General features: G+C 33.6%; 1 long non-coding RNA gene across 1 annotated transcript; it reads right to left on the reverse strand.

The window, feature by feature from the left end:
- Nucleotides 1–5,378: 5,378 nt before the first annotated feature.
- Nucleotides 5,379–10,741, reverse strand: LOC131149125 (uncharacterized). Its single transcript, XR_009135136.1, has 3 exons — nt 10,657–10,741; nt 7,225–7,424; nt 5,379–5,562 (listed from the first exon to the last, which is right to left on the reverse strand). It is a non-coding gene; the product is annotated as an uncharacterized LOC131149125 (long non-coding RNA).
- Between the last annotated feature and the right edge of the window lie 430 nt (nt 10,742–11,171).

Genomic DNA, 11,171 nt, shown 5'->3' on the forward strand with positions numbered 1-11,171 from the left:
GAGAAAGAAGAGAGAAGAGAGAAGAGAGAAAGGAGAAGAATATAATACATAGAAAGGTATGAAATTTTACATAAATATAGAGACTCGGAAAATGATAATAATAATAATAATAATAATAATAATAATAATAAAGAAAAAGAAGAAATTGATTTGGTGCAAGGCCAAACTGTCGACGGTTTTGGTGGAGCTTAGAAAACCGTCGACGGTTTTGAGTTATCGCGGTCAGGTAAGGGTAAAATATTAGAAATTATTTGTTTAAAAAGGCCAAATCGTCAACGGTTTCCCTTGCGCCAGCATGCTTATATAAACGGGTTGAGTTCATTTTATTTGTTAAAAATCAAATTATCTCCCTATCTCTCTCTATGGTTGTGGCCAACTCTCTCTCCCTCCTCGATTTTTTGCCCAATTTCAGCCCGAATCAAAGGATAAACGTGATTTCGGGATCCCAGCGATGATTCTCTACAATTTAATCGGAGCGGTTTCGTAAATCAAACATGATCATATATATATAACAGTTTGTTCAAAAATTTTAATATGACAGATTTTACACAGAAACATGAAACGAGTTATGTTACAGTTATTTATGAAAAGTACTATATGATAGCAGAATCCTAATGGCTTAGTTTAGTTTCAAAGCATGGTACCGTGGCTATCAGTTCAGATTAGTGCCACCACACGTCTCAAATAGAGTATTGGTGATCGGATAATCGATTGAGCCTATAGAAGAGTAGTGTGTTCCCCTAGTAGTCTGGACCAGACTGAGCGGCCCAATCGTATTTACAGATGAGTCAGTTTTGGCTTAGCATGATAGGCCAACCATTGCTAGGTCCCGCCTACGGGTTCCACAACTCAATCATGTGGGGGTAGTACATGATATCAACTAGCTATCCATCCAGGAGAAAATTTCAGTATTATACAATTATAGCAGTCGATTTACATGTTTTTAGTAATTTATTATAACACAATATGTTCAAGTCAAAAATATGATTTCTCCAGACTTATATAACTATGAGTACAATTTTACTTGATTTAGCATATACAATTAATTATGTCCAGCATATATTTATGATACACAATGGAACTTCTGTTGCCACACTCTGAAAATATAGACTATCCATTAAATATGTTCATTTTACAGACAATGGATAGTGGTGTTCAGCACAAATAAGTTATCCATAAAATATAGTTGAACTTTAAGCGAAGGATGGATATATGCATTTATTTTTAAAAAAATTATCCATTCATCAAAAAATATAATCATTTAAACAAGAATGGACATAGGAATTTAGCTCACAGCAGTTTAAAAGGAAAATTATCCATTTATCAGATAATATGTTATTACGTAAAAATGGATATATAGAGTTCAGTGCAGCGATCAAAAATTAACTATCCATCAAAAGAATTTAAAACAATTAGTGATTTATGGATAGTATACTACAGGGTTGTTTTTATGTAGGCATGTAAGTGAAAAAAAAAAATTATGAGAGCATTTAAATTAAAGAGTCATGAAAATGACATGCTCCCCCTGAGTTGTGCACTCTGCTTACGCCTTTTCTTTTATAAATTCTTCACTCTCTAAGCCACGTGCTCTAAGATTTTCATTGATTTTAAGTTTAGCTTTTTATGCTGGGTTTAGGAAAATATGATATACAATATAAATTTAATTTCCTATAATTCAATTTAGTATGATGGGCAAAAATATGCTATATTTAATGATATTTATATATAACCATATATATATATATATAGCATTAAGAATCTTGTAACGATTAAAACCTTTTGAATGAGATTTATTTAAACATGCTTATGAGATTTAATTTAAGAATAGATAGTTTTATATAAGCATGCTATAGCCAATATTATCATATATTAACCAATCATAATCATATGTATATATATTAATCTTAGATTGGAAATGATCACTACGACTCACGTATTGGCTAGATTTTATTATGGTTCTCAATTGATAATAGTGCATACTAAAATTCAGAATTTTTAAGCACAAAACACTATTTAAATTCAAAGCATTATAACCCCATTTATAACAATTTCTAAAGTTTTATGAGTATATGAAAATTTCTTTAAAATGAACCTCATAAGATATCATGCAATTAAAAAAACTATCATGATTCATACAAAGATTTAACACAAGATATATCATACAAATCATGACATAAATTCAACGCTAGATTCATCATATAATTCACAAATAAAATTGATACAAGATATAGCACATGAATCAATATATGAATCAGCTATAAGGTAGAAGGAGGAAGATATAGCACATTAGTTTACTCATTCTTAGTCGTTAGAGCTCAAGGTGGCGTTCCTCTCTCTCTTGGTTTTTCCAAAATTATTAATGTTCTCATATCTCTTTAGTACTAGTATTAAACATAATCTTATAGAAACCATTAGTAACTAAGACACAATATGAAATATGCACGACACTCATATGATATGCATTAAACCATGTCATGCTCAAATCATTTTCAAATATTGGGAAACTATGCATTTTAAAAAATCATTTTCAATGGGATATGAAAGAATTTGCTAAAACCTTTTTCAAAACCTCCAATCAATTGATTTTACAAAAGTATTTTCAAAAATTCAAATGGTAAAATCTATATAATAAAAGCAGTGAAGGTTTTGCAAAGGGTTTATCCTCAAAACAGGGATACAATCTTTATGCAAATGCGGTTAAACTTATTGCAATCGAGCTCTGATACCAATTGTTGGAATTGGTGTGATTCCAAGAGGGGGGTGAATTGAGTTTTGAAAATATTTTAACTAAATTAAATATTTACACCGATTCACCACATATCATATCCCATTTTAATTATGATCATGTATGTAAAACTGAATAAGTAATATGTGCAGACATACACGTGTATCTCATTGAAAATAAATGTATGCATGCAATTAGTTATAACTATAAATGAACAAGCATACACATGCTGAATTTAAAGCGTAGAAATTAAATAAGATGAGGAGAGAAAAACACACGATATTTGTTATCAAGGTTTGGCCAAACCAACCTATGTCCCCGCCTTGAGCATACCCCTCAAGGATTCCACTAACTCTCCTCTCTTACAGGTAGAGCAAAAACTGTTTACCTCTCCTTACTGGAAAAGGAATACCCCAGGTCACATTACAGGACTGACCCCAACCTACACACCTCTCCTTATGGAATGAGAAATACTCCAACTCAATTACTAGGCTTAACCGAACTGATCTCCTTTACCGAGGGGTGACTCCCCAGTTCAATTTCGAGTTGAACCCAACCGGTCTCTCTTACAGAGTAAAGACTCTCAAGTTCAATTAATGGGCTGAACCCCACTGGTACAATAAAACAAATTTTGTACATTTGAAATGCTTCTAAATACAAACAGAGATGTACACAATGCTGCTATAAAAAAATGCACTCTTAGATGATATGAAATATGTTCAGTAGAGTAAAGGTGGTTTTTCAAAATAATTTTTGCAACCTTTGTATATAATATATATGATAAAAACTTCAAATGTTTAAACCCTATAAAAAAAATTTTCTAAAAATATTTATCAAGAAAGTTTTCAGGAGAAACCAAGATTTACTCTTAAAATTGATTTTAAAACAAACGAGGCATTAATGAGAGTAAAATGGTTTTAATGATATAAATGCCCTAAAAAATTTGCTCTCTTTCAAAAATGACGTTACAAGAAAATGGATAAGTGAAAGAGAGATGGAGAGATTGTTTAAAAATTTGCCCCAAAGAAATTTTTGCAATAAAAATAGTTTAGGGAACTTTGATTAATAAAATAATTTGAGAGAATTTTAACATGAATAAAAATTACTAATTTTGGCTTATGAAGGAGTATATATAGATTTTTAGAAAATTTTGATTGTTAGGGACACACTCGTCATTTTGAAAATTGTCTAATTAAAAATTAATTACGTTTTAGCGCTTATAATTACTAGAACCCGAGAGATTCGGTCGACCGGTCCAAGGTGTTGGTCAGCTAAACACTCACAGCAAATTTGAATTTCAAACAAGGTTCGATCGGCTGAGTCAAAGGCGAAAACCAAACCTTCGTAGGTTTGGTCGACCTAGCTTAAAGCCGGTCTGTCGGTTCTTCAAAGCCGGTCGGCCGAGGCGTTTTTGAACTACAAGTTCAGTCACCCGAGGACGTTGGAAAAGTCAAAATCATATGGTCGGTCCACCGTGGAAGGTATGTTCATTTTAGGTCGGTTGCCCAAGGCATGGTCAAACATTTGACTTTTGGCCTTCAATGTGGTCGGTCTACCGAGGTGTTTATAGCCTAAGTGGGTCGGATGATCGAGGCTAGTTATAACTGAATTTTGACCCTAATTTTAAAAGGTAAGGTCTCCTAAGGTCAAACTATGACCATCTAATTCCCTATGGTCAGTCTATGGTGCAGTCTAAACATTCAAATCATATCATGCAAGATGTATGCATTATTACAGGCCAGATATGAAAACTAAATGACAATACAATAAACACAAATATGTCTTCTTCTTCTTCTTTTACTCTTCTGTCTTCCATGGAATGCGCCAAGTGTATAATCCTCAGGTTCCTCTTGGCTTCCATGTCCCTTTTGTCCTTATATGTAAGTTGAAACATGATTTGTTCATGCACTAAATATATACATAAGAAACATGTACTTTGTCAGCATTAAAATAGGGATCGAGTTCAAAAAGTCAACACAACCCAAAGAAAATGATGAGGGAAGGGAAGGGGACAAAAGAAGAGAGAAGGAGAAGTCGGCCATACCAAGGAAGAGAAAGAAGAGAGAATAGAGAAAGGAGAAGAATCTAATACATAGAAAGGTATGAAATTTTACAAAAAATAATAAGTTCATGTTCTTACTTTTATCGCCTTTCTTGTATATTTGTGTGTGTTGGCTATGTTTAAGGATAAGGTTGACGACAAGGTGCTTGTGCATAGTCTTAAGTGTTTAGAGTAAGGGTTTTAAGGGAGCTCTTAGGTAGCTAGGGCAGCATGGGGTTGCTGAAAAGCCCTAAGACAGCAAGCATAGCAGTTGCTATGGGTTTTGTGGCTAAAAGGGGAAGTGATGAGGGTTTCGTATCTCTTAGGTTAGGTGGTTTGTGTGTGGTAAATTGGAAAAGGAGGCCACTGGTCATACCCATGGGGTTTCCTTGCAGCTGTGAGCAGCAACAATGATGTTAGGGTGTGTTGTCATTAGGGTTTTGTTGGGGATGTGTAGCAATAAAAAGAGGTTTTGGTCGATTTCGTTTGTTGATAAATTTTAGGGCCAAAGTTCAGCAAAATGGGAGAGCAATGGGGAGTTTAGGGGGTGGTGTAGACACCCAATTTTAATTGGAGCCTTAAATAACAAAATTTTCATTTATTTGGGTACAATAGAAAGGCCAAATACAGGAAAATACATGCAATATAGGGAAATGTGGGAAAATACAAGGAAATACATGAAATATAAGGAAATGAGGGGGAAATATATAGAAATACATGGAAATATAGGGGAATGCATAAAATACAGAGAAATACAAGGAATATTCGAAGGATATTTGAGCACCTTCATCGGCACCTGCACACACAAAGAGAGGTTAGACAAAATCAAGCAATAAAAGGAGAAATTTTTTGGATTGATTCTTTAATAAATTGAAAATTTTGTTTCTTAAAAATGAATGATTTGCTGCCAAGAGGCTTGATTTGTTTTCCAATCCCATTACTCAGTCAGGAACCCCTATGGAAAGAAATTAGCTCAAAGAATCTGATTTCAATAAGCCATGGTCGAGGATGGGAGTTTTTTTGGAGGAAGGAAAGCATGTGCATGAAAAATTGGATACAAGGAAAGTGTTGGTAAGGGAAAGTTTGGTTTATTGTTTACAATGGCTGATCGAGGCCCTAACCTTATAAATAAGGGCCTTCGCAGAGGGTAAAGGACACAAACAAAGAGGGGGAATAAAAGGAAAAAAGAGAGACAATACGATAGTGAGAGTTAGGTGAGAAGCTCTAGTTGTGATTAAGGTCAAAATGGGAGAGTCACAGCCTAAAAGGGTTCTCACAACCAGAGGAAGGTCAGAGCCAAAAAACCTTTGGCCAAAGGGGTTCCCATGACCAGAGGGGGCAAACGCATACTTAAGCACGTCCCAAACACTAGAGAATGAGCAACCAAAAGCGTAGCAAGCGAAAAAAGAATACCCTAAGGAGTAGGAAGACCTAAGGTAAATCAGGTTTCATGTTTGCTTTACTTCCATGATCTTACCATAGATATTCAGTTGGAACAAAAGGGAGTATCTACCATAAAATTCGGTGCACAAGTCCCAAAGCCCATGCTCTAAGCAAGTCCCCAAGCCCATTCTCAAAAGAAAAGTGCCCAAGCCCATGCTCTAACGAAAAGCCCCTAAGCCAATGCTTTAAAAAGAGACCATACCCAATGTTTAAACTCAAAGACCATGCCCTTCTTTTCTTTTAAAAGCCCAAAGACTAGGCCCATGGTTTAAAAGCTCAAACAGCCAGGATATCAAGGATGTGACATTATTTGATACCTCCTCTCCATATGTAGCTTTAGGATCGCATGACTTTATTCAACAAAGAATAAATAAATTGAAATTCTTGGAAGAAACATACAAGATTAGATTATATTAGATGCTCTGGTTTGTGTCATCTGTACATCCTTCCTAATATTACCAAAACCATGGTTCTTGCAATTGGGGTCAGACATTCAGCATTCTTCCTAATGCCACCTATAAATGATAGGAGTGGAGGTAGAGGTTTCATAGCATCTAGAAATTTTAAAATAAATAAATAAATCAAAGAATAATTTAATTGAAAAATGAGTAGGGCTTTTCAACATCTTCTGTAAACATATAGGAAACCTCAGAGAGGAAACATGTCAGCATATCTATAAAATGAGCTGGATTCAACTCCTTCACTATGTCCTATTTTTTTTCTTCTTCTTCTTTTTTTTTTTAACCATTTGGTTGAATCCATTACAGATAATGGGTCCATTATGGACCCTCTATTTTACTCCATTTTGAAAATCACAAAGGCATTATTTATGAAACCTAAATGTGTTCTTCTACTACTAATTTTAGTTGGTGTTCATATGAAAATGCCAACTTATATCTATTATAAGATTCTTATCAATTGAAAGTGGAAATTTTCAAACAACAGGCAGCAATATATAAATCTGAAGGAAACTATTGAATTGACTACAAAGTTGAATATCATGTCACCTACTTACCTCGGCACACATGAAGATCCTTTTATGTAGCACATGTTTAAGGTTGGATATTAGATACTTTTCCATAATAGCTCTCCATTCATATTTTGGGAATTCTTCCGATTCATATTTTGGGAACTCTTCTGAAATTGCTAGCTTCCGATTCATTTTCCAATTGCTACTATTAAATCCCTTCCTAGATTCAGCAATGCAAGCACCACCTAGTAAAAAATTTTACTAATCAGTAAATCAACATGCACCCAAATAAATAAAAAAGGATTTTGTAAGAGAGAGAGAGAGAGAGAGATGCATTGAGATTCTCATAAAATGTTCTACAAAATGGCTCAACAAATGGGAGTTTGTACGCACAAATTGGAAGTGACATTTAAGCTCAATGGGGAGGCTTCCTTTAGTTTAATGAGGGCCGCAGAACACCATTCATCATAAGAATTGGCAACCTCATTTTCCTAGGCAAATATAAGAAAAGCATCCAGCTCAATCAGGAACTTTCTGGGAAGCAGGTTGATTTTTGAGACCCAAAATAATTTGAACCAACACATTTTTGAGTGATGCAGTGATGTTCTCAATATCCCACTATTCAAGCAACTTTATTTTTGAGTGATGCAGTGATCATCTAATTCTATTTTTAGTTCCCTTGTTCAATTTCATTTTGTAGCGGAATGTATCATGATTCAGTTCAAGATCAAAATATTTATTCTCCATCATTCACCCCCATTTTAACTACAAAGGAATAAAAGAGGGAAACATTTCATATCTCTGTCAATGTGTCAACATGTCAGTAGTAGAAAGTTCCTACTTATGTTTACCTGTATTACTTACTTTGTAAGAAATACTTGATAACATATCTTACAAATATTCATGTTGATGGGTTGATATTTGCATGAAAAATGTCATTCTATGTCACTTAATTCTCACAAGCACAGTTCTTGACGTCATCTTGACCTTAAGGACGAGAATAATTAGATATTGTAGGCCTGGTCCAAGCAGTGGGACAAATAATGTAACTTGGTTACCACCTTGTGTTGTGCTACAAACAAGTCCAAACCAATGGCAAAATTAATATATGTGCAGGCTGGGAGTTATCAAGCAAACTAACAATAAGCGAACTCATATTCCCATCTCTTTATGAATGAAATGTGTGGTGGAATGTAAAAGTTGTCTATTGACTGCTAAAACAATTATCAAATTGATGGAAATAAATATTGTCCTATGAAATGTCTAATTTCATATTTGTACCAACCCTTTTTTGAATAACACAGGCATAGTTTCACTCTTCGTAAATAAATGAACTTCCTCCGAGACATCAGACATCTAGCACACATCATATAATTTTCAGAAGGAATATAAAATGTCATCTCTATTGCATATAGGAGATTTAGTACCCTATGATTGCCTGGACAGTAAAAAAATAGGACAAATTCATTATTACAAAAATTAAAATATACATGAGCAGACCATCTTAGCATGATCTGTGGCAACAGCCCATACAGAGACATGTGGACTAATTTATTGTTAGTCAAATTAAAATATATAAGAGTAGAGAGTGCTTAGAAGACAATGGGCATGCTGCTCTTTCCCAAAAAAACTTAAAATATACAACAGCCAAAAGAAATTTAAAATGACAAAATATGCAGCAGCCAAAGGGAATTCCACGAGACAAGAAGAAAAGAACCAATGTGACAAAAGAGATTCTATTCTACACTAGAAAAGCTTAGATTAAGTAACCTTACTATTAGTTCAATGCATGGGCTGAGCTACGTAGTTCCAAGCGTGGACTGTAGCCTCCACTCAAGTGACAAAAAATTCTTTATATTTATATGTATATAAACTAAATTTGTAGATATTTTTTGGAATTGCACCCACTCAACTTGAGTCCAAATAAATTGAATTTGAGAGCCTGTTTTAATTAATTTATTTTATTATTTTTTTTAAAAAAAAAAAGAAGAAAAGAAAATTTCATGAAATAAGCATAATGACATTCCCCTGTGTCAACAACTCTAGTTCTGTTCTATCTTATTCAAATCAGCAAGAGAGCAAGTCTCTTAAAATCCATTCTCAATCTCTCAACTCTTAGATGTGAATGCTACTTTTGCCATAGGATTTAATATTTTTATGACTAAACTCCTTATTTGAAACAAGATTCCCAAATTAGTTTCAATATTTTCTGAAAATTTTTATCTTAATTTCATAAAAGTTCTAGAAACTTTTATTTTTATTTTTTTTATTAAGTGTCCTAATTTGAGGCAAACACTATTGGGATGAGTTGTGTAATTTCAAACACTGATGTACTTACTTACAATGTAAATATTTTTTGAGCTTCTGTTGATAGGGTAGAATAGTTACCATCAAACTGTTAGACACGCAAATTCTATGATTCACATATATATACTCAAACAAATTTTTTGGTTCAAACAAGGCATCAAAATTCTAAAATATTTAACAAGCATTAAGTCAACTCAAAATGTACATAGACATATATGGGCTGAAGGTTTAACCTCTCAACACTGCTAAATTTTATGAGAAGTGAGAAGAGATAATTATAAAAGAAAGAAGCATTCTCTGTACTAATTACCAGCTTTGCACAGACTGATCCAAAAGAAATAAAACCTCTCTAGTGCTATTCACATAGACAATGGTAAGATCAGATACATGGGTGTTCCCACTTGCATCATGTTCAATAGCATACTACTTCCCAAATGCACCATTTTCTGTTTGTGACACATCTGAACATGATCGATTTTCTGGCAATAAGTCATATATCATTTCATTGTATAACATAAGCTACACTTATATTAGCAAAGTTTCTAAGAATCAGGCACTTATACATGTGCATACCTAACTTATTTTGCCAGTTTCTAGGGGTGGTCTTTTTGGGCCATTTGTAATAATTGGATTATCTGGATTCCTCTGGGTTTTGGTGTGGGTGTCTGCAGTATCAATAACTCCTAATCGAAATCCTCAAATATCAAAATATGAGGTGGACTACATACTTAATAAGTGGCTTAGGGTAGAGAACAGACCCAAGGCAATCAAAGTGATACCTCCTTTTAGGGGCTTGCTTTCAAATCTACCAACATGGTCCCTAATAGTTGCAAATGTCATGCATAGCTGGGTACCTCACAAGCATATTATCAAATACCTTGCATGCATCATTGTGAGTTCATTTTTTGTAGGCATAATGACGAATTAAATACCATCCTTTATACTGGAAATTTTAACAGAATTATACAAATACAGAACATTAACAAAACATACAAATCATATATAACAAATTTGCGTCGGGGGTTTGGGGTTGGGGGTGGGGGGAGGATTGAGTCACCTTGTCGTAGATGTCAGAATTAAACATAGAATTGTTCAAAGCATTTTAAACATGGAATTTGAAACCTAAATAAATATAAATTTCGAAGGATGCAATATTGTTGTTTGACTGACCTGAAAATCGTATTTGCTTACATAGGAATCCTTTGCTGGAATTAGTCTTCCAGGAAAACCCTCATTCAAGGGTTTTGTTTTAAGCTTGTGCATTTGTAATCAGATCGTTCAATAGGGCTTACTTAGGTTATATCAACAAGTAATTATTGGAAAAATTACTAAGATGGTTATTTCTTTAAGTGCTCAAGTGATTGTCTGGTGGTATTAATCGTATTTCTCTTTAAGTTTTTAAAATTATATTGTAAGCATTATTCCTCTTTAACTTTTTGATTTTTTCAAAGGAGAGTTTGTGATATAATAAGAAGAAAAGTATACAAATATAGCAATTAATAAAAAGTACATAGGACTAAGGGAAATTAAGAGTATTAATAAAAAGTACATAGGACTAAGGGAAATTAAGAGTATACCTTTATTTTTTTACCAAAAAAAAAAAAGAAATATGTGTACAAAGAAATTCATCTAATTAACCAATAAGTTAATTACCCCAAAAGTCTCAAACACCATTTTATCTAAAA

The sequence above is a fragment of the Malania oleifera genome, chromosome 2 (assembly GCF_029873635.1).
Source record: "Malania oleifera isolate guangnan ecotype guangnan chromosome 2, ASM2987363v1, whole genome shotgun sequence".
Classification (NCBI taxonomy): domain Eukaryota; kingdom Viridiplantae; phylum Streptophyta; class Magnoliopsida; order Santalales; family Ximeniaceae; genus Malania; species Malania oleifera.